Source organism: Podarcis muralis, chromosome 10, assembly GCF_964188315.1.
Source record: "Podarcis muralis chromosome 10, rPodMur119.hap1.1, whole genome shotgun sequence".
NCBI classification, from domain to species: Eukaryota; Metazoa; Chordata; class Lepidosauria; order Squamata; family Lacertidae; genus Podarcis; species Podarcis muralis.
This window is the reverse complement of record NC_135664.1, coordinates 35275704-35298484: the sequence shown is the minus strand read 5'-3', so window position 1 is coordinate 35298484 and position 22781 is coordinate 35275704. Positions and strand designations below refer to the sequence as shown.

The window sequence follows — 22781 nt, the reverse complement described above, 5'->3', positions numbered from 1 at the left end:
CAGTTTCCTGTCCCTTGGGGCTTGGCTTAGCGTGGCAGCAAAAAGGACCAGGAAAGATCCACACGTCTGTGAGCTCCTCTTTGGAAGCTGGCCCTTCCTCGTGGTCTCAGTACCAAGGTTTGGCTTAGCATGTCAGGCACTAACCAGCTAACCAGTTTACCACCAACACCTCTGATTACATGTTCGTGACAAATCCAATCTTCTCATGACCACTTCTTTTAAATATTGCTTGCATTTTCCCATTTATTTTCTAGGAAGAATTTCTTGCAGAGCTGGCAAGCTTAAACCTTCCTCTCCACAAGTAGTCAAGCTTGAGTGGTGGCAAGGTTTCCTTTCTTACTTAAGCAATAAAATATTTGTTTGAAACATGGGGGGGGATGTCTTCCAAGACAATTCTGAATATCCGCTCACTCAGAAAGGTAATGTTTAGCTTAACATGAGGGGAATAATTCCCTTACCAGCACAGAGTCACTTGCAGCAATGCTTATCAGCAAATGTACTTCCCATATTGTTGCAATTTTGTTACCATTTCTTCCCAAATCCATCTTGTTAGACAGATTTGTCTATTTATTTAACATTGTCTCTATTATGCCTCTATTGGAAGGTGTTGTCTGTTCTCTCATTTCTGTTACAACAATAACACATTCATTTCCTCTAAAACCTCTCAGTTCTATTATCCAATAAATGATGTTTTTGAATACTATGCGGTAAATTAATTTTGGCCAAAGGTGCAGATTTTCAAATGTCCACAGCATGGTGCGTGGATACATGCTTTTAGACATATTCATTGGCAGAAATTAATTCCCAACATCAATCAAACGCACAAACATTCCTCTTAGCCAGCTCCCTGAAAGAGCTGCTGGACTTCAATTAAAAGTTGCTGTAGGACTATAACTAACATGCCCAGCTGCATCTGAAGAATCTGGATGTTCTAAGTGTTGCAGTATTTACAGTTTACATGAAAGCAGCATGCATCTACTGTAAAAACAGCAATAATTAAAGCAGACAATTAATGGCTATGCTATCAGCCCCAAGCTGACAGAAGGGAATCAGAAAGATGTAACACAACATGGGGTGGACTTTTTTTTTCAACTTTACCAATTTTGAAGGAAGAAAGGGTGGGGAATTCAGAAATGCAAGGCAGAAAAATTTCAGGCCATGAAAATAAGAAGTGAGGCTGGAAGGCGGGTAGGTAAAAAATACAGAAACCCACATCCCACAATACATATTAGCAAATTGCATTTAAACCAGACTATATTAGTCCACTCGTGATGCATATCTGGATAGTTCTGATTTTAAGAAGGAAGAGTGGGGAATAATGGTATGTCCTGTTGACATGAAAAGCATTGCAATTTTAAATGTTAAGGATTTTTTCTCTCCAAATTGACCAGTATTCATTATGAGTGGGGTAGGACTCCAGAAGTTGCATTGCGTCTCCCCTCCTCTGTGCCTGTGTGTATTCTATGTTCACTGAGCATGCTCACTCCTCATTGGGCTTTTCTTTTCAAAGGTGGGCAAACAGTTCCCTAATTTAAGCAGCTTCAATTTCTTATATTTCTCCGCTGATTCCTAGAGGCAGTTCTCATTTCCAACTCCAGGGGCATTTAAAAAACAGCTTCTTGGAGCAAAACAGGAAGTAACCTATCCAAACAATAAAACGTCTCTGTCTCTCTCTCTAATCTGGGTTTCAGCCCACTCTCAATTATCTTCATTCTGGTTGTTTAAAGCAATGCTTAATTGTGCTGCTTTGGGACGGGGTGCTGGTGGTGACATAGAATTTGTTCTGAATATAATTTTGACTTCTTCACTTTTTGTCCTAACTCCAAGCCTGCCAATCCCTCCCTCTTGTGGGCGATGCAGTGTTGCATTACAAAATCATGAGCAAAAATCAGCATTTCAATACTTTAAATGCAGCAATACTGGAAACAGCCAAGACAACAAGGGAATTTGGACAGCTTATCTTTAGTCCTAGATGTTTTGGACACAGCTTCTATGTCCACTACAAATGAGCCAAGAATCAAGTTAGCAACATTAAACACTACCCTTGCTAGTCTAGCCTTTGGGTGATACTTCCGACTCCTTTTTGGAGAAACGTATACAGAGCTATATTCAAGTAAGAACATAAGAAGAGCCATGCTGTGTGAGGCCAAAGGCCCACCTAGTGCACCCATCTAGTCTTTTCACAGTGGTCCACAAACAGGACCTACATGCAACAATGCTCTCCTCACTTACAATTCCCAGCAAGTGGTATATACAGAGACATGCTGCCCCTCAAAGCGGGAGGCAGAGCATAGACACCCCCCATTATTTTGTCTAATGCCCTTTTAAATCTATCCTAATAGATGGCCATTGCTATTAATTCCATTGTTTTAACTATATGCTGTGTGAAGAAGATTTTTTTTAAAAAAAATGTCCTGAATTGAGCTTCATTGGTGCTGAATTCTCTAATAATATTAGAGGTTTTGGGAGCGGGTGGCGCTGTGGGTAAAAGCCTCAGCGCCTAGGGCTTGCCGATCGAAAGGTCGGCGGTTCGAATCCCCGTGGCGGGGTGCGCTCCCGTTGTTCGGTCCCAGCGCCTGCCAACCTAGCAGTTCGAAAGCACTCCCGGGTGCAAGTAGATAAATAGGGACCGCTTACTAGCGGGAAGGTAAACAGCGTTTCCGTGTGCGGCTCTGGCTCGCCAGAGCAGCGATGTCACGCTGGCCACGTGACCCGGAAGTGTCCCTGGACAGCGCTGGCCCCCGGCCTCTTGAGTGAGATGGGCGCACAACCCTAGAGTCTGTCAAGACTGGCCCGTACGGGCAGGGGTACCTTTACCTTTTTATTAGAGGTTTTTGCCCTTATCCACTTTCTCCCCACCTTGCAAACAGTAATACACCTCTATCATGTGTGTGTCCTCCTCCCCACCCCCTTACCTGCCTTTTTCTAAACTAAAAAAGCTGCAAATATTGCAAACTGAAATATGTATGTTGGGGGAAAGGTCTTGGCAGCCGACCTTATCTACTTTTGCTGATGCAAGACAGACTCAAATAGAAATGAAGCTGGCCTATTATTGGCTTCAGAGATTAAGATCAAGACTCTGAAGTATATCCTCAAGCAAGTAGAGAACCGGTGGAGTGTGCTGAGCTTGGGTGTGATATGCTCTTGAGGATTGTTCTTGCTCAAAGAGGCATGCTGCTTCATTTATATACTTGAGAGTTGCTGCACTGGCTTTCACCTCACATACATCTTGCAGTGCTGTCATTTTGACCTAAATCAGAAGTTACATAAAACTGGAATGAATTAACAGATTTTGCCTCACCAACTGTGTTACTTTCAATTGCCCTGAAGGATCTACTTGCCTTCACTTCTGTAACTTAAAAAAAGAAGAAGAAGAAAGGCCATAGATGGTGAAAATGCCAGTGCATTTCCTTACATAGCTGCTGCACCCAGCAGTTCATTCCCAGGTAAACTTTAAGGCAAATACTGTGAAGAAAAGTAATGTTGAAGCACATGACGCAGCCAGTATTTTTTCTTCCCGTGCATTCATCACTGTGAACATTGATTTCAGTACTAGTAATGAAATGCAAACTCCTGGTCCCTTGCAGCACACACACACACACACCATTATTTCTAACTCCTAAAATGAAGCAGACATACAATAAACATTAAATATTGTGGATCTTAACAATTATGAACAAACCCATCCTTACAATTTTTTTCTGTAGCTATGCCTGATCAGAATCTGGGATTTGTCAAGAGAAATTTCTAGTGGTCCAGGAAGGCCAGATCATCATGCATAGGCAGTAGAGAACAAGCCTGGTCGTCAAGCACTCCCCTCATCACCTTCCATCCTCCTTTTTATTATGCATCCAGTGGCGGCTGGGAGAGCAACAGTAGGTGAAACCAAAACCAATGATAGGTGGAGCTGCAGCAGATAACAGGCAGAACCAACTAATTACAGTTTTGCTGCCAATCCTCTTGCCTGTTGAGTCCTACAAGGGCAACACGAAGACTGAGGAAGAGGAAGTGACAGGCAGAAGGCTGGATGCAATCAAGAAGGAAGGCAGGTGGGAGCTGGCTGAGGACAAATTGATGGGACTCGGTCCTATTGGACCAGCATCTGCTGAATACATCAGAATGCAATATTTCTGGGGTTTATTACACTGCAGTTCCCTGGTAATTACAAACTGTGAACTGCGGTTTAATATCCAATTACAAGCCAGGATATCAATGTCATAGAATGTCAATATATTTTTTCTGATCAGAATCAAAACAAAAATGAAACAACAGTTATGTTTTTTTTATGATGTTATCCTCCACCTGCAAATTTTACCTAATGTCTATTTTTAATCAAGTATAATGAAATATAGGATAGAAAGTTAATCGTGAAAGGAAGTGGGGAGGAGAGGATTGAAAAAAAGAGAAGTAATCCAGCCTACATTATTATTCTCTATTTCACATTCATGGGGGTGGAAATCCTTGAAATTCAGACTAAAGACATAAGGCATGCTTTTTCAACATCGTTATACAAAAGCATCTTCCAAAAACCCTCCTCCAAGATTTGGACAGACACTTCCTCTTAGAACTAATTGCGATAGACATCCAAATTCTCCAGACATCTTTAAAATCTTAGCATTAATATTCCTACTTCAGTTTTTCAAAGCCTGATTTATAAAAGACAAAGTACTCAATAAATTGCATGGAATTAAGCTGCTGTTTCTTGGAACGATAATACGGTCAATCACATATGAAAGTAATCTGAGTCTGGATGTTACAATGGGAAGAAATGTACCACCACTATTTAAAAATAGATTCAACCCAAACAAATTAACTGAGAGCAACTCTGTCTTATTGTCTCACTGGCCCTAGTCCTGCACAACTCCTAACCACTGCCAATAAGACTTCAATGCAAGCCTGAACTAGATCCAATATCTTTTAAAGAAAGCACATTTTGAAGGACAGAAGTAAGGAGGATCTGGACAAACATGCTAACTTCAGGGGAGGGCATTAAAAATAGGAGGAAACAGGCTGAAAGCGTTTCATGTAGTCAAATGCATTATTCTCTGCAAGGTTGTCCTCCTAATTCACAGAATACAGCTAATCCTCTTGATGAATGCAGCATGTGTCGTGCTGTAAATGAAAATTGTATAGCCTCTAAACAAGAGAGGCAGCGCCTGCTACAAATGCAAATCAAATGACTGTCAGTTTAAACACTGCCTTTTCATCTTCCCCCTTTTTGTAAGCAAACAAACCACACAAGAAACATTCGAACAATACTGCTGGGCCAAGAGAGGTCTTCCCCAAATATTGGTTAAAATGCCAAACTGAGCATGAATAGAGATGTCGGGGGCTAATTTGTCTATGTGCTCAAATGCATTATTATCGCCCACATCTTTTCAACCACCATCCCATGCAACTTTCCTAATATGAGGGCCCGCACCATGCATAGCCGGTTCCATGGCATAATGCCCACTGGTAGGGTCCCTGCCTTGGCAGGCTTACCTGTGCTAGTGTTCTTCTGATGGGAGCCAATGAGGTGACAGCTCTGTGCAAGGCAGCTGCTATCTTAGATCGACTTTGCTGCCTAGCCTCAAGTTCCAAGCCTCCAAAAGAAATATTCAACAGTAGCTTATAGCCACCCCACACGTGGGATCCAGGGCAGATGTCGGCAGCAGTGGGCTCTGCAGGGCCAGGTGGGCTCTGACATCTGCCCATACTGCTTCTTATACAAAGCCTTGTCTTTTGGAAACACCTGTTATCATCTTCTTCACACCATGCATTGTTAAAGGATGGAGCTTGCTCCCACAGGAGGCAGTGATTGCCACCCACTTGGATGACTTTAAAAGAGGATTGGACAAATTCATGGAGGAAAAGGCTATCAGTGGCTGCCGGCCATTATGGCTATGTTCTGCCTCCATTGTCAGCGGAAGTAATGCTTATATTCATTCATGTACACACAGGTGGGCCATACGATCATGTGTGAAGTTACTTTTTCATTATACTTTCCTTCCACAGACTAGTAAATAAGTGAACTCGACTAGCCCCTTTGGATGGATTCACTATATAGTCAATCCATCTAAAAAAGTACTATTCCCTTGATTTTATCATGGCAAAGGAACAACGATTTGAAATAGGCAATATTGCTAAATATCCTGCACCTCGTGGGAAGAGCAATCAGGCACTACTCACCATCTAGTAATCAGAACAGAGCTTTCCAAACTGTGTGTCGCGACACGTTAAGTGTGTCGGCTGCAGTGTGTAGGTGTGTCACACGAACTCTCCTCCTCACTCCTCCTGGAGCTGGAAAGGGGTTAGTTTAACCTCCATTTTGCTAGTAAAACTAAATGACTGTGTCACAAAAATGACACGTGTCTAAAAAGTGTGTCCCCAACATGAAAAGTTTGGAAAGCTCATCGGAAGTTGTCATATAAACAATGCACTCTGGTCCTTGAGCATACATGTGCAAATCTGCCACAGGCTACAGATTTCCCAAGTAGCAATTTACAACAAGTGATTCCATATACACCTACGGTGTTAGTCAACATATCTGCCTTGCCAAGTAATGGGCAGAATTTTAGTCGTTCCCCTGCTTCCCTAGATATAAATGTTCTAAAATGTTGAAGTAAGGTAGAAGTTTTCCTCATTTGACCAAATAACACAGATTACCAAGTAGTTATATGAATGCTGTGGCAACTTGTCAGCTTGAAATAGTCTCTTATATTCACACAAGAAGGTACCTAAAATCCACTCACCTAGTTTCATGTGAAAAATTTATCAGTTGGGCCTCAAAGCCTTTGCCCTTTCTTAGCACCATGGCAAAATCCCTGCCTCACTGTTTCCTTCTCACCCTCTCCTTCACAGTTCCCAACAGTCATTTCCTTCAGCATTCACTATAATAGAAGGTGGCACAAAGAATTTTCTTGAGGTCTCCCTTGAGGTTATCCTTGTAAGGTTCCAATAATCTTTTTTTCTTCTTTTTTTGGATGACTATAAAGTTGCCATGTGAGCACCCCCTGGTGGCATGTAGATGCACTGGCAGATTCCAAGGAGGGGAAAAATGCTTAGGCTGTATGCTGGACTCATATTTTTAGAATGCCCCAAATCAGTATAATTAAAGGAAGTAGAACCTTGTTCCATACAGAAACAGTTTTCGGTACAGGCTGAATATATCCCCCACCACTCCATTTTAACTTCTTTAGGACTTTGTTAAAACGAACCACCAGAAAGTCTGATAAATGCTTTGCTGAAATATGCATATATTTCAGAGATTCAAAGTTTAACGCCACCTCAGGTGATACTATTACTTTTGCTGTGCCTCAAAAACCTCTAATGCTTCAGCACCTAATTGTGCATCTTCAGACAACAATTTAAGGCACACGCTCAAATTTTCACACTAGGGGAATGGAAAATAAAACCCATTTCTTCCAAAGAAGGGCTAGCCAGTTTTACTCACTGAGCACTAGCAGTTATTTTGTGGCAATAAAGCCTTTAGTGGAAAACATTTCTTTGAGAATTGGAGCAGGAAGGTTCTTGTAAAATTCAATGCATTGTTTGACTGCAAACAAGGAAGACTAAGTTAATGTTCTTCTCCAGGCCTATTGTTTTGCCACCGTCCCCAAGTTCCAGTTGATTCATTCAATAGGTGGGAAGGAATATTAACCAACAGCATTTTTCCTGCAGCAATACATTTCCCTGTATTGTTTGTTTCAAGTTAAATAGAAACAGCACTCCCTGTTTTGCAGATCTACCACAATTTTAGCACTCTAAACTATTAAAAGTATACTTTTTTTGTCCATTGCAAAAATTTTGTTGTTGTTTAGTCGTTTAGTCGTGTCCGACTCTTCGTGACCCCATGGACCAGAGCACGCCAGGCACCTCTGTCCTCCACTACCTCCCGCAGTTTGGTCAAACTCATGCTGGTAACCTCGAAAACACTATCCAACCAATTGCAAAAATTATATATAGGTAAATTCTGCAGGGAAATCATCCCTATAGAAAACTAACTAATAAGATTGGGGGGGGTTAGTATGCAAAGGACTACTGAAATTAATGGGATACCCATTGACCCAAATATTATTTTTTATTAAATTTCTACCCTGTCCTTCCCAGTGAAACTCAGTATGGCAAAACAACAACAACAACAACAACAACAACAACAACCAGCAAAATACCATTATTTTGATCTATAAATCAATGAAGAATTGTTATGCATATGTAGAGATAATGAAAATAAAATCCTATTCTGTAGCTTGTCAAGCATTGATTTTGGCCAACACAGAGGAAAAGCCCAACACATTGATATTGGTATGATTTCCAATCAAGGCATCTATGAAATAGTAAAGATCTATCACTGGCTAATGGTCAAAATCCAAATAAACTGTTACAATGGAGAAGTTTGCTTTTGCTGGGCTGCATATAACAGCCAGCAAAAGAATATGCATACAGTATTAAATAAGCTGTGACTGTTTTGCTGCAATGTTATTCTGGAAGATGCACCATGTGCATTGCTAACAAAACAAAAGAATATTATTTTGAGAGGGTCTTGTGGGGGGTAAATCGTTATTTGTTCTATTGTTACTTAGTCTATTACACTCATCAAGCTTTGCAATAACTGTTACTGACTCAAGAATGACAAATATCTGTACATTTTTATTATTCTGTACCTAAATATTATTCTTGAATAAACACACACAAAAGTAAACTGTGACAACACCAATCTTGAACACTCTATATTAATTGGCAGCCTTTCACAGTCATTTTGCAGAATTGCACGTGTTTATTTAAAGGCAGCTGGCCTATACCACTAAAGCAAAGTAGCATCACGATAGGCAAAAGCTTCACAGCAGACCCACAATTAGAAGAAGAAGAGGAGTTTGGATTTTATATCCTGCTTTATCACTACCCTAAGGAGTCTCAAAGCAGCTAACATTCTCCTTTCCCTTCCTCCCCCACAACAAACACTCTCTGAGGTGAGTGGGGCTGAGAGACTTCAAAGAAGTGTGACTAGCTCAAGGTCACCCAGCAGCTGCATGTGGAGGAGCAGGGAATCGAACCCGGTTCACCAGATTACGAGTCCACCACTCTTAACCACTACACCACGCTGGCTAACAGGCTAACCAAAGGAAGCCCTACTATGAAGGATTAAGTTTGGCCACAGATTTCCAGCTAAATTAAGTAGACAAGGAAAGCTGAGAAAATCATGACATAGTATACTTAACTGATGCATAGAACTTTACAGCTTTTAAGGTGTAAAACAACCACACAAATATCAGTTCTGGATAGACATTATTGCATATATATTCCGGTGAATCCGAGCAAAGGAAATTGTTTTTACATTGTGATGTTAAAAGACATTCACTGGGTAATTATATGTAACAGCAGATCCACATCGTACCTTCATACCACATACAATGCACATTTAAGGACATGGCTTTCCTTCAAAGAATCCTGGGAACTGTAATTTGTTAGGGATGCTGGAGCTGTAGGTCTGTGAGAGGGAAACTACAGTTCCCAGAATCCTTTGGGAGAAGTCATGTGCTTTAAATGTCTGGTGTGGACCTGCTCAGAGTAACAGAAAGAACTTTGGATTGTGATGTGGTCAAGTGAGAAATACTATCATGCAACAACAGAGAAGACACCCTTGCTGCTGTTTTCACTTTTCCTTAGTTGACTTCATGACTGTGTCATTAAGTGCAGAGAGCGGGGAGGGGTATGTGTCTTATAAAACAGGAATAAAGTTCACCAGGGATAAGACACAGCATACCATGCAAGTACTGTCAGAACCCAAAGAGAGCAACAGTGAAACCATTCTTCAAGCACCCTTGTCCAAAAGATCATAGCCTTAAATTAGCCGCATGACAGAATTCATGACTCTTTTACCAAACAGTAAATTCCACCATTAATAGAAAATGGATCATAGTGAGAAAATACAAAGTCATACAAAACACTGCAGGGTGAAGTGAAAATAAAACGAGTACCTTTGGCCTGATACAAAATTAAGCATTATCTTTAAAAATGAAACTAAAAGACGCAATAGACAAAGTTCACAACTTTTAAGCATTGTTGATATTAATCAAGTTTCTCCTCTAAACCTGGATGGGCTGGTTCATTAGTATTCACTAGTATTAGGCATGATGGAGGTGCCAACATGAAATCTGAACTAAGGGAAATCTACAATTCAGCTCTGTTAGATCTGAAGCCGGAAGGTGGTGGGTGGGTGGTGGAAAGACCCTGAGTGAGAGCTGGGGAATGAAAGAACTCCCAGGATGAGGGTTCCTAGGTGAGAGATGGGAGTGCCCATCATTTTCTGTATGAGACAAGGGTTAAGATCTACCTTCAAAAGAGGGGTCTTTCACCCCATCCGTATCTTCTTCTGTTTTTTTGTTATTATTTAGGTTAGTTTCTTTCATCTTATTGTATTATTTAAAAAAAGGCTTTAATAAAAACTTGATACTAAAAACAGACCACCATTAGTAGAGCCCACCATTACTGCAGAACAGAGATGCCTACCTTGGTAAGGTCATATGAAATTCCCATTAAATTTCAATATAACATGCACACCATTGATCTTTCGTGGGCTGTACCCATCAACTCTAAGGAGGAAAAATTGTTCAGTGACACTTGTATGAATTAAACGCCAGCTCAGAAAGCAAGTGTCAGCATTAAAAGGACAGAAACGACTGATATTACTCACTTAAGCAGAGGAATAGCCCATAAAAATGTAGTACACACTTCACAGCATGAAGTCACTTGAGTAATTTTTCTCTTGAAACTTCTATCTACATAAAAAAATCAACTTTTAGCAATTACGTGTCCATGTATGTAAAGCAAACACTAAATGAAAAGCTGTTCTTAATCAAGTCACATCTTAAGAGCAAGATCATGGAAAGATAGTCCTAAGGTAACAGCATAAACAAGAAACTAAATCTATCTAAATGGGAAAAGTAATTTACATCTTGTGCCCAACATAAGACACCTTTTAAAATCAAATTACATAACCTTAATCAAAACTGACTTATTCTTGAGGCTTCTGCAGAACAAGATCAACTCAAAACAATAATAATAATGACAACAATCATAGCTGCATGACAATAAAAGCAGTAGCATCGTTTAAATGATGCATGTACAAAATGTGAGTTGATGTCATTATTTGTAGACATCTGAACTGATAACGTATTTGTGTTCAGCACAGAATCTGCTTTACTTTGCATCTCATGAATGAAGAACGGTGGTAACGGAGAGGCTAAGCAAAGGAAGCTAGGCCAAAGAAATGTAAAGAACAGAGAAATTATTCAGATTGTTATTGTGCCAATTATGCTTGTAAAGTATGCTTTTGATAAGCATGTATTAGCACCGCAAACCTCCACACAATACATTCCTCCTTTAACACAATACATAAAAAGGCTGCACTGTCTCCATTGAACTACTGGATGCAGACAAGTTTGGTAGGTGGGTGGGATGCTCACCTATCAATAATCTGATGTCCCAGTAATATTAGGTGTCCCCCTTTTGCCTGTGCAGTTGGGAATAAAACAATGTGGGGAAAGGCACTGGTGCAATGCAAGCTCAAAGAATAAGGTGTTCAGTGCTTATAACAAGTGCACTTTGGGATCACTACAGATCTTGCTAAATTTGAAGGTACTTTTGACACCTGGGTTTTTTGCTTGCTTGTTTAATATAAACAATGGATATCTTGTTACTATTTTTCACAGTCTTTATGGGGTGGGTACCACGTTAAGAAAATGAAACTAACTCTATGTTCCCCAAAGCAACCTTGGACGTCCACACCACCCCTCCCACACACGACAACAAAGCAGTTAGAAAAATCAAACAGAGGCGGATATCAAAAGCAATGTGGTATGGCTTTGTCATTAACCAGGGATAGAGGGAAAGTCAATAACCAAGCAGGTTACTTTCTAAAATCCAGGACTTGTCTAAAATAGGTCTTTGCATCCCAGATTACATTTATAAAAGGTAAATAAGGGAACTTTTTTTTTTAGTCCTCATAGCTATTGTTAGAATAGACTTTTCTACTTTTCATAGCTCAGATCTCCTCAAATTGTAGCATTGCTGAAATAAAATTAAAAACCCAGCAGTATTTTTTCTGTATCCCAAATTGCTCTTTCTATTTGCACTTCTGCACATAGAAAGCGTTCCTCCATTTAATAAGAAAATGAGATCCAGTAGAATGAGGCTGAAAACCAGCCACACCCAGGCTACGGGACCAAGTTGGTCCTATGAAAAATTCACATATGCAAGATAGAATCAAACCCTCCAAATAAAACTGGAACAGCCAGTTTAAATTCAGCCCTGCTGAATCAGAGGGCCATCAAGTCCAGTTCTTTTCCAACATGGACAGCCAGATGCCTATGGAAAGTCACATATGCAGGCCATGAAGGCTAAAAGCCCATCCCCATTGTATGCTCCTGGGCCCTTGTATGCAGATGTGTTCTTGCCCAGAAGATAAAGATTCTATGTTGCAGTCATATCTAATGTACAAAACAACTAACTCTTTTTAAAAACCATCTAATATATGAGTAGAGAATTCCAGGACCAAGCATGACCCCTCCAGGTCGCTATTTGGCTCTTGGAACACCACACTGGGCCTTCTATCAGACCCTCCAAGTGTCCCTATTTCCCAGGGATGTCCCTGAATTAGAGAAGCTGTCCCAGCTTCTGATCTGATCCTCAGGATGTCCCTATTTTCAATGGAGAAATGTTGGAGGATCTGGAATTATCTGACCCCTGAGCTGTCTGAAGGCAATCCTGTACAGTATAGGGAAAGTTTTTTTTATTTTTTAAAAATAATGTTTTATTATTTTTTATATATGTTGGAAACTGCCCAGAGTGGCTGGGGCAACCCAGTCAGATGGGTGGGGTATAAATAGTAAAATTATCATTACAGAATGGGACGTCCCTATTTTCATCAGAAAAAAATGTTTGAGGGCATGCGGTATACACCCTCCTTGAGTGCTTTAGCTTGGCTGGAACTTTGATTAAGTTTCATGGTTGCCTGGATGGAGAGATGAGAGGAGGGTAGCTTTCCTGTGGTGCGGATGTAGGCTGAAAAAAGATGGGAGTAACATCTGTTGCTCCTCCCACTTTTGTCTCCGACCCCGCCCACCAGCGGTATGCAACCCCTAGAAAGCGACTCATGAGGAAATGCAGCCCTTTGGATGAAAACTCACGTCTGACCTAAGGTGGATGCTTCCTAAATTACACATTGTGTGGATATGCACTTTCTTTGATCACCCTTGAACCTGTTTCAGTCCAAGAGTTATGAAAGGAGAAAAGTTGTTCTCAGTCACCACTGTTCTAAGTTTTATAAAGCTATTATACTCTTGTTTTTCCTCCCCAATCTCCTGATGGTTACTAGTGGGATATAAAGACGTAAAACAAAAATGTGAAAGCAACAACAAATAAGCCACTGTGGATAAATGTCAACTCTCAAGAAAACACATTAAAAGGATCAAGCACTGGAGGAGATTCAAAACAAAGCTGGGCAGACAAAGATTTGAGAAAGGCATCGTACACCGTGAATCAAGTCTTGTAAATCAATTAATCAATAGTTATTTTTAAAATGTGTTGATCATTAAATGAAATAATGAAGTAACACCGAGCTCTGTAGTTACTATTCCAGTCCATGAGCCAGATTTGCTGAAAGGAATTGGGCACCAATGCAGATGGGTTTGTCAGAAGCATGGCTAATCCCCATTTAATCTTTCACACTATGGCCAAATATTTGGCCTAGCACTGGAAGAGAATCAGCAGCACCCTTCGGGGGGAGGGGGGATGCTCTTCTGCTGCCTTCTTTTTAAAAAATAAAAAGGCAGAAAAACAACAGAAGGAAACTTGCATGCATTAGCCTCTCTTGCCATAGAAATTAGCCCATGAACCAGATGATGTGATTCTTAATTGTTCTCATGCTCATACCTCCCTGTTTTACCAATGCAAGTCTTAACTGAACAAGATTGTGACAGCCTTACTCTGTAGAAGCTATTGCAAGGCAGAAGATATGTATTCCTATACATTCTACTCTGGAATAGATTCCACAGAACACAAAGGGACTTGACTTCCAAGTAGGCACGCCAAGTAAACATGTGAACGCTTTGTTTGGGAGCAAGTCCTTCTGAACTTATTCCTTCACTAGCCTACATAGGATCATGTTTCACATGACGCATATTGAAAATACTGGCACATATTTTCGACTAAAAAAACCAGATCAACAGGATTCTTTGGTAAAACAAAGCACAGCTGTTGGCATGGCAACTTTATAAAATAGTTTCCCCTGCAATACCAGGTCTCCCTCAGCATGCAGCCTATGTATACAAATGTATCTGCTGCTAGAGTATAGCTGCATTCAACTGAGGGCTGGCATTACCCTTAGACAGAGTGAGAAAGCTGCCTCAGACAGCAGGTGCAGGGGAACACAGAGAAGCAGCAAGGTCCTGGAGGACAGTGCTGGATATGTCATGCAGCTTGCCCTGTGCTCCTTAAAGTAGTCCGCTACCCTCAGGTGAAGTGGAATGAGAACACTGCCCCATCATGGTTTCTGTGCATGGAAATGGATGGGACACCATCTTGCTATTCGCAGTAAGCAGCAAAGTGTCTTGGGCTGGAGGGCTGGAGGAACCATGGGATAATACATAACATCACTCCTCATAGCTTATTTATAGCATTTTTAAGCTCTCCCTTCAGATCACATAGTGTAGTTTCAGAGGGTGGGATGAAAACACCAGTCTTAATATTGCTCTTCTGCCCTAGACAGCATGCCATATTTTTTTAGAGGATAGGAACATTACAATAAAAAGGCACAGAATGGTTATTTTTGGTATTCTTATTATCAAGCCGCCCCTGCTTTCTCACAGCAGCTCTATAAATGCAATGCTCTTAATACCGAAACATTAAAATATATCTGATTATACATTTCTGGTAAGTCACTGCTGTTTCTGTTCTGAAGATAAACCTAAGGCTTCCTGCTGCATTTCAAACCAGAGCTGGGGAAAAACCTCAGGGTTGAAAATTATCCCCTGTGTTGCTATGTCACAATATTTTCATCATTTCAACAGGAAGCTCAGGATCATTAACTTTAAATTGCAATGATACAAGAACCACAACATTGCCTTGGAGGCTGACTTAAAAGGACAAATATGGCAACATAAATGTAAATGTTCTCTACCAGCTGGGGGGGGGCAGGGAATGCCTACAGTCTCCAAGCACATTCTATACTTTCAGACTTGGCTGAAAGATGCAATTGATCTGTGGAAGATGGCAGAAATATGCATTATGCCACTGTTCATGAGAGCATGCCGTAATACTGGTATACAGTATTATTCATAACACTACAAATGGTCAAACAGTGGAATTGCAGTTGTCATGTTCAAGGCTCAGCTTGTGCCAGGGTTCACCAGGACTTAGCTTTAGCATGTTTTTAATAAGTCCTGGGGATGTGTGAAGTAAAAGAGAGAGAAGGGGAAAGGCCCACGAACAAGTTCAGAGTGCCTTTCTATTACCACCAAATAGAGAGTCTCCCACACACTTTAGGTTTCCCACTGTGGCTCAAGCTCTGGTACATTCCAAGCAGATGTCCTCTGAAGGAGTTTAAGACCTCAAGGGTGGTATTCAACTAAGTTTTGCTCAGAGTAGACCTATTGAAATTAATGGGTCTAGCAATCATGCTCATTAATTTTAATGGGGGAGAATACAGCCATTATTCACAATCCTATTCAACCCCATAGTAGTATTTACAGGGTTTTAAGCTTGAATGGAAGGGATGTGGGTGGCACTACGCGTTAAACCACAGAGCCTAGGACTTGTGGATCAGAAGGTCGGCAGTTCGAATCCCCGTGACGGGGTGAGCTCCCGTTGCTCGGTCCCTGCTCCTGCCAACCAAAAGCATGTCAAAGTGCAAGTAGATAAATAGGTACCACTCTGGCGGGAAGGTAAACGGCGTTTCCGTGCGCTGCTCTGGTTCGCCAGAAGCGGCTTAGTCATGCTGGCCACATGACCCGGAAGCTGTACGCAGGCTCCCTCGGCCAATAAAGCGAGATGAGCGCCGCAACCCCAGAGTCGTCTGCGACTGGACCTAATGGTCAGGGGTCCCTTTACCTTTACCTAGGCTTCAATGGAACCTTGGGAGACCAAGAACACAGCAACTACAGCACCCCGACATACAGCTGTGTTTGCCTCTTCTTAAAGTATATCCAAGGAGTACCCACTGCCCAAGGCAGCCTGTTCCAATCAAACATATCCTACTGTTAGAACATTTATTCTAATATTATAGCCCCACCTGCAATAGGAGTACAGATTTAGATACATCTAGTAAGGAATCGTGTCTGTTTACATGGGAGGACAGTGAAGGTTGTATCAGCTGAAAAACAGCATTCTCTCTAAAATAGCTTAGCAGTGCTTATGCCATGCGCCTGGCTTGCGCATACAATTGGCTTATAAGCAAAATTAATCTCCTGCAGATTTTACATGTTTAAAACAAGAGCCGTCCATGTGGTTTTTTTGTGTGGTTTTTTAACTATTTTCACTCGTTAGATGACTAATCAGTCTTCTGCCTGCTTTGAGCAAAAGCTTCAGCACGATGGTATCTGGCAGGAAATAATTTTTTAATGAAATAATTGTGCATTTGTCTGGCCCTTGATAGGGACCAAAGAGTATCAGTTTCTATTATGCACGCCTAAAAGTTCCTCAGTGTATCTCCAGTAACAATCAGTGATTACCTTAATATCATCAGAATTAGCAAACTTCTCAATGTAGATAGATTATCAGTCCATCCACACACACACCCTTATTATCAGGGCAATGGCATAAAACTCATTAAGTTAGCTTTAGGAATCAGTATTGCTGAAAAGATTCAAAGCCCCATGGACTTGGCAGGGATGGTGGCTCTGGGCTCTTCTGGAGTTTACGAAGACCAGTTCCAAGATGTAACAGGTATACTAGACTCCTGACAGTAATGCTTACATTTCATTGTGTTTTTTTCTTTAGAGAGCCCATGAGATAAGCCATTAAAAATAGATAATGATGAGTCTCTTATTTGTACTACACACACACATTTTTGTTTATTGAATGGAGAAGGGAGGCATAAAATTACTACTTTTTGAAAGCATGTTTTCTAATCCTTCAGCAGTTCATCCTCATTAAAAGCTGATAGAATAAACTGGATAATTAATTATGCTAAGAAGGAAGGGATAAATGACCTTATCCAAAGGCATGCTGGGGCATGTATTTCCTTTTTGGATCCTGCAAGTCTTTTAAAATTATTATTATTTTAGTAAAACCTGCCTAGAACTGCTCTAGTCTCTCACTGGATTCCATTAGCAGTGATGACTATCTCCTTGATGCAACAGCCACGTACTTCTCGTTTCCTTGGCATTTTGGTTAAAGAATAGCTGTGATTCTATGTATCATGTGGCTGAATGGCAATGAGATATTGCAGGCTGAAGTTACTATTATTGAATCATCTTATTAAATACAGAGATTCTACAGCAGCCAGGGATAGCCAACCAGCCATGGCTTGCAGGTGAAATGAAACAATAGTCCAGCACATTATGCAAATGTATTATTGCGTAAATTTCCATGGATTGCCAAGAATGATGCATCTGGTGAAGCAAACTCTAGCCCAAGACAGCGTGTGCCACCAAAATTTGCCTTTTTTCATAGCTGCATATAGGTACTAGTAGGCTATGGGGTTCTTCCGTGGAATGTTAATATCTCACTTGAACTATTCATTCTCCAGTAAATATTATCATGATTACAAATTATGTTATTTGTTATGTTACTGGCATCTGAGCACTTTGTCATGCAAGCGTCTTAAAGAGCCCCAGGGCTCTTTTCCAAAAATTCAACATCTATTTATGCAACAATTCTGCAAATAGATTGTTGCCTTTACACCAACACCCATATACATATACTGTTTTTCCCAAACACAAAAGCATGAATTAGTGACATAGAAATTATCACTTCCTTATTGCAAGAATACTGAAACAAGTGGGAAATGGACCATAGGTCCATTTATAAACCACCTGCTTTGCCTGCAGAAGGTCCAAAGTTCATTCATTGCATTTTCCTATTAAGGGTCCCAGGAAGTAAGAGAGGAAAGGACTTCTGACCTGGAGAGTTGCTAGTACTCAGCCAGATGCACCAATAGTCTGACCTGGGCATAAGACATGGCTTCATATTTTCCTGCAAAAAAAAACCAACTTCACATTCCAATGCATTATGGAGCCTTGTAGAAATGGTTTCTGTGCAGTAGTACCAAGTAGCATCATAACTGGCCCTGTGTTTCAGCAGCAGGAATAAGCCACACAAAGTCACATTGGAATGCATCAGCACTGAACAGTGTTGACACGGGCTTAGTTGCTAATCAAGTAAATGCACTTCATTCTAGGTAACTGCACTTGATATGAACTTCCAAATACAGGTTTATGGTCAATATATTGGTCCCCTTAAACAAGCACTTTCTTCCTGTCGCCATCAGTACAACAGTTGGGACATTTTCAGTCAGTCCACTCTGCCATCCATTATAGCAGCTTTCACCACCCTGCGGTCCTCCAGATGTTTCTGGACCACATCAGCCCCAGACACCACGGTTACCAGGGTGAGCAAGGCTAGATTTGATATATATATATCTGGACTCTGAGGCCTTTCTTCATGTGCCTCCTCCATGTGAGGTCTGGAGGATGGGAACAGGCCTTTTCTGTAGTGGCTCCCCTTTTGTGGGATGCTCTCCCCAGGGAGGCTTGCCTGGTACCTTCATTATACACCTTTAGGCACCAGGCAAAAACCTTCCTCTTCAACCAGGTCTTTGGCCAGTTAATATTCTACAGCCTTTTAAGTGTGTTTGTAGGAGGTATTGTTTAGTTGTTTCTGTTTTAACTATTTATTTGTGCCTTTATCTCATGGTTTTATCTTGTGAAACAACCTGAGATCTTTTGATGAAGAGTGGTATATAAATTAAATTAAAATCAATCAATCAATCAATCAATCAATCAATCAATAAAGTGTTATGGGTTAGTGTGGAAACAGGGATGCCCAGATCCCTGGATGCAAGATTTTCCCCTCTAGATCCTGGGGTACTGGAATTTAATCAAAGCTGACTGGCTAAGCTTTTTTTCAGACAGACAGAGATGATGGCCCTGCCATCTACAAGGCAAAGGTAGAGGGGGAGGTTGCCTGGGAAAGATGGGCGTGGAGTCACACAGAAAAAAGGTTGTCCTTTTTTGGCAAGCAAACAAGCATGAGAAAGTAGGGAGTAGGGAGAACCCCATACAGTGCTGGCTCTACGAAGCTGCACTGAGAGACCAGTGGCCATGATTGGCTGCTGCATTGGACCCAACCTTACTGAAACTATTAGAGGAGCAATGAGAGAGACGCTTGGGGGTGTAATGCTCTGTACCCCCCTCTATTGAAGGGTTCTGGTGTAAACATGAATAAACCGTATTTCTAAGACTCTGCCAACTTGGCTGCACCTTGATTTTCCAATGGAAACATAACCTGGATCCTTGCTACTGCTCGGAAGGTGTGGTGTGTTAATATGTAATTTACACACCCATCCATCTCTCTCATAGATTACCATCTATTTTTTAATAGCTTGTCATTTCAAGTTGGCAACGGAGGATCGTCTATTAAGGCAAATGGGCCAATGCCCCACCAACTTCAGCCTGCCCTCAGCCACCTGTCACTTGTCCTGCCGTCATACTTTTCTCAAAGGCATCTGGTTGGCCACCGTGAGAAGTGGATGATGAGTTGGGCCATTGGCCTGATCAAGCAGGCTCTTCTTATGTTGTTAGCTTCCTCCTTCTTAGTCTCAGTGTTGCCCTTATAGAACTCAGCAGGGAGGAAGATGGGGACATTACGAGAATTAGTTGGCTCTGATTCCACCTACAGTTGACCTCCCTGCCTTCTGCTTTACCAGTCCCCAATGCAAAAAGTACTGGCCACCCCTGCTAGTTGGAAAATGTCACATGAGAACACAATAGTCCGAGTGCTCACGTCTCAATCCTAAAAATACTTCTGCTTGTGCATTACTTTGTTTTCTCCCAACCCCAAAACGGAATACTTTGGGCCAAGCTATATAGGTTGTGTTCAAAGTTCCACCAGTAATAGACCAAATAATATAAATCATAGAGGAAGTCGGGCTTCCAACAACGTTATGAGGGTCCACCATATTCACACTGGATTGTCAGCATTCTAATGATGGGTTCCTGTACCTTTAACAGAAATTTGACAGGCAGAAATTAGCAGAAAATGTCCAGATCCCAAGCCTGGAATGGATTGTTGGATAAAGATCCACCTTCTTCCTTTTGGGCAACCATTAATAGCACAATACCTTTGCCAGAGAGGAAGTTAGTCAAATTCTATACACAATACTAGATTGAGATACGTTTTGCCCACATTTGAATTTAACTGAATGCTAGACTCCCTTTCAGAATCAGATTGTTGCCACACACACACACCCAGGACCACAGAACTCTCCAGCTGTACCTGATGCATACAACCTGGAAACAGGGAAGGCACTAGGACTTGGAAGAGTCCAGGCAGGCATGGATGCAGGAACTGTAACCTAGGCAATTAACAACAGGCTGCTTTCTTCTACTTTCGCCCCCTCCCCTACCCGCTTTCCTTCCTTCCCTCCCTCTCACACACACGCGTGCACAGAGCCAGCATTTCTCTCACACACACGCACGCACGCGCAGACACACACACACACACTTTAACACCCAAACTGACAGCTTCTGCTTTGAATCGCCCCACTCCAAATACAGCCACTAGCAAGCCTCACCCTCCCTCCTCCGTCTCTCCAGCCCACACACCCCTAATGCTGCCAACCTCTTGTCTTACAGGGGAGAATGGATGTTCAGCGTTAACTCCTTTTAAATGACTGCTTTGGGGAGAGATCAAGGTGCCATCCATCTCCCGGAGAAAACGCTGATCACCACAATAGTGTCTCGCCTCTCAAAGCGGGGCGGCAGCCTGCCTTGCACTGCTGGAGAGACACAACATGCATCTGCACCTACAATCCCCGAGAAAGAAAAAAGATCAATAAAGTACCGAAAACGTGCTGATCGCCTGCTTTAGGCCAGCCAGGGCGGGAGAAGGGATGACAATATTGGCGTTTGCTTTGGGGTGTTCTCCGGATTTCAGGTTTTAAGGCACAGTACATCATGCATTTTTCCTCCAGCTTCTCTCTCCTACGCCTTCGCCCGCCCCCACCCCAATAAAAGAAGCAAAAACGGGGGGGGGGGGAGAAACCGGCAAACAAACAGAGGGGGTGGGAGAAGAGGAACTGGAAAATGGGGCGGAGGAAAGAATATGTAGTAAGGGGACAAACAAAGAAGGTAAGGAAGCGTCATCCCTCTCTCATCTGCCAAAAAGCCCCTCGCAACCCATCAATCCGGCGCCTGCAAAGGCTGCCCTGGGCCAAAGGTGCTGCTACTCGGCACACGCCTCTGGAGCAGCCAGCCAGCAGAGCCGGCTCCCTAAAGTCACTAGTCCACAATCTACGCCGCTGCCGCCGACGCCACAGAATAAAACGTTCAGGAAGACTGTGCGTTCAGGCTTACCAACATCCCTCTCTTTATAAGACAATAACGGAAGAACAGAAGCATTAAAAAAAAAAAAACCATTCCCACCCACCCCCCAGCTGTCTTTATTTTTTTAAAAAAATGTAGGAAGGGTTAGGAGCCCAGAAATTACATCATTTCTTTAATACGGGTAAATAAATCAAATTGGGGAAAAGCGATTTTTCCCCCCTAAAGACAACTTTGGAAACATAGGATAATCGAGACACAGACATATGGATATTTATAGACCCTCGAGAGAAAGACCAGCGGTCCAAGGGTCCTCCGGAAGCCTTACCTGTCAGATATCATCCTGGAAGTGCGGAGAGAAAGCCTCAGTTCGCTCAAATTGCACCACTTCGGCAGGTTACTATGGAAATAGTCTTCAGGATGATTTAGAAACCAGCCACCTCCATCCTTCTCTTGCACATGCCGCGAAGGCTACCGATCCCAGGGCAGCCGAGAAAGCGGAGCCAAAAGGTACCCCCGGCTGTGCGGCTGCCTCTCTCTCTCTCTCTCTCTCTCTCCCCCCCTCTGTCTGGAGGAGTCGCGCCGCCTGCCCCCTTCCTTCCTCTGCCTTCCTCTCTCTCTCTCTCCCCCGAGGACTCGGCGGGGCGATCAGATCTTCTCCCGGCTGCCGGAGCCAGGAAGTGGAAGGACAGTCTCACACCAGCAGCCCCAGCCCAGCGCTTTGCAACGAGAAGAGCTGTTTCCTAGCCACACAGCTGGAATTTAAAGGGGAAGCGCCTGTGCCGGCTCCCCCTTCAATCACCTAAAAAGAAAGAAAAAAGAAGGAAATATCAGCAGGGGGTCGGGAGGGGACGAGGAGGAGGAGGAAGAAGAGGAGGAAGGAGGGTGGTCGCGCAGAGGAAAGTTTCCGGCAGGAACAATGCAAAGCGCGTGCGGAAAGCCGAGGTTTCTACGCAGGTTTCGATTCTATTGTTTATATTCAATGCTTCTACATTAGGAATGCGCATCCAGCAGCGCAGCAGCATCCAATGGTTGGAGCCAAGCATAGCTGTCAACGTTTTCCCTTTTTTTAAGGGAAATTCCCTTATTCCGAATAGGATTCCTCGCAAGAAAAGGGGAAAGTTGACAACTATGGAGCCAAGTTAAGGGTTGGGTTTTTAAAACAACAACAACAACACAACAATTTGCAAACTTACCCTGAATCAAAATGGTGTGAGGGTGGGGAATCAAAGCTGTTTTTTAAAAACTGAGCCAAGAAGG

General features: G+C 42.2%; 1 protein-coding gene across 1 annotated transcript in view; it reads right to left on the bottom strand.

Moving 5' to 3' along the window:
• NAV3 (neuron navigator 3) overlaps positions 1-22507 on the bottom strand; it is a 438084-nt gene extending 415577 nt beyond the window's left edge. The window contains exon 1 of the mRNA XM_028745995.2: positions 21850-22507. The gene's annotated coding sequence lies outside the window, so the exon portion shown is untranslated. The remainder of the gene's footprint in view (positions 1-21849) is intronic.
• Positions 22508-22781: the final 274 nt, after the last annotated feature.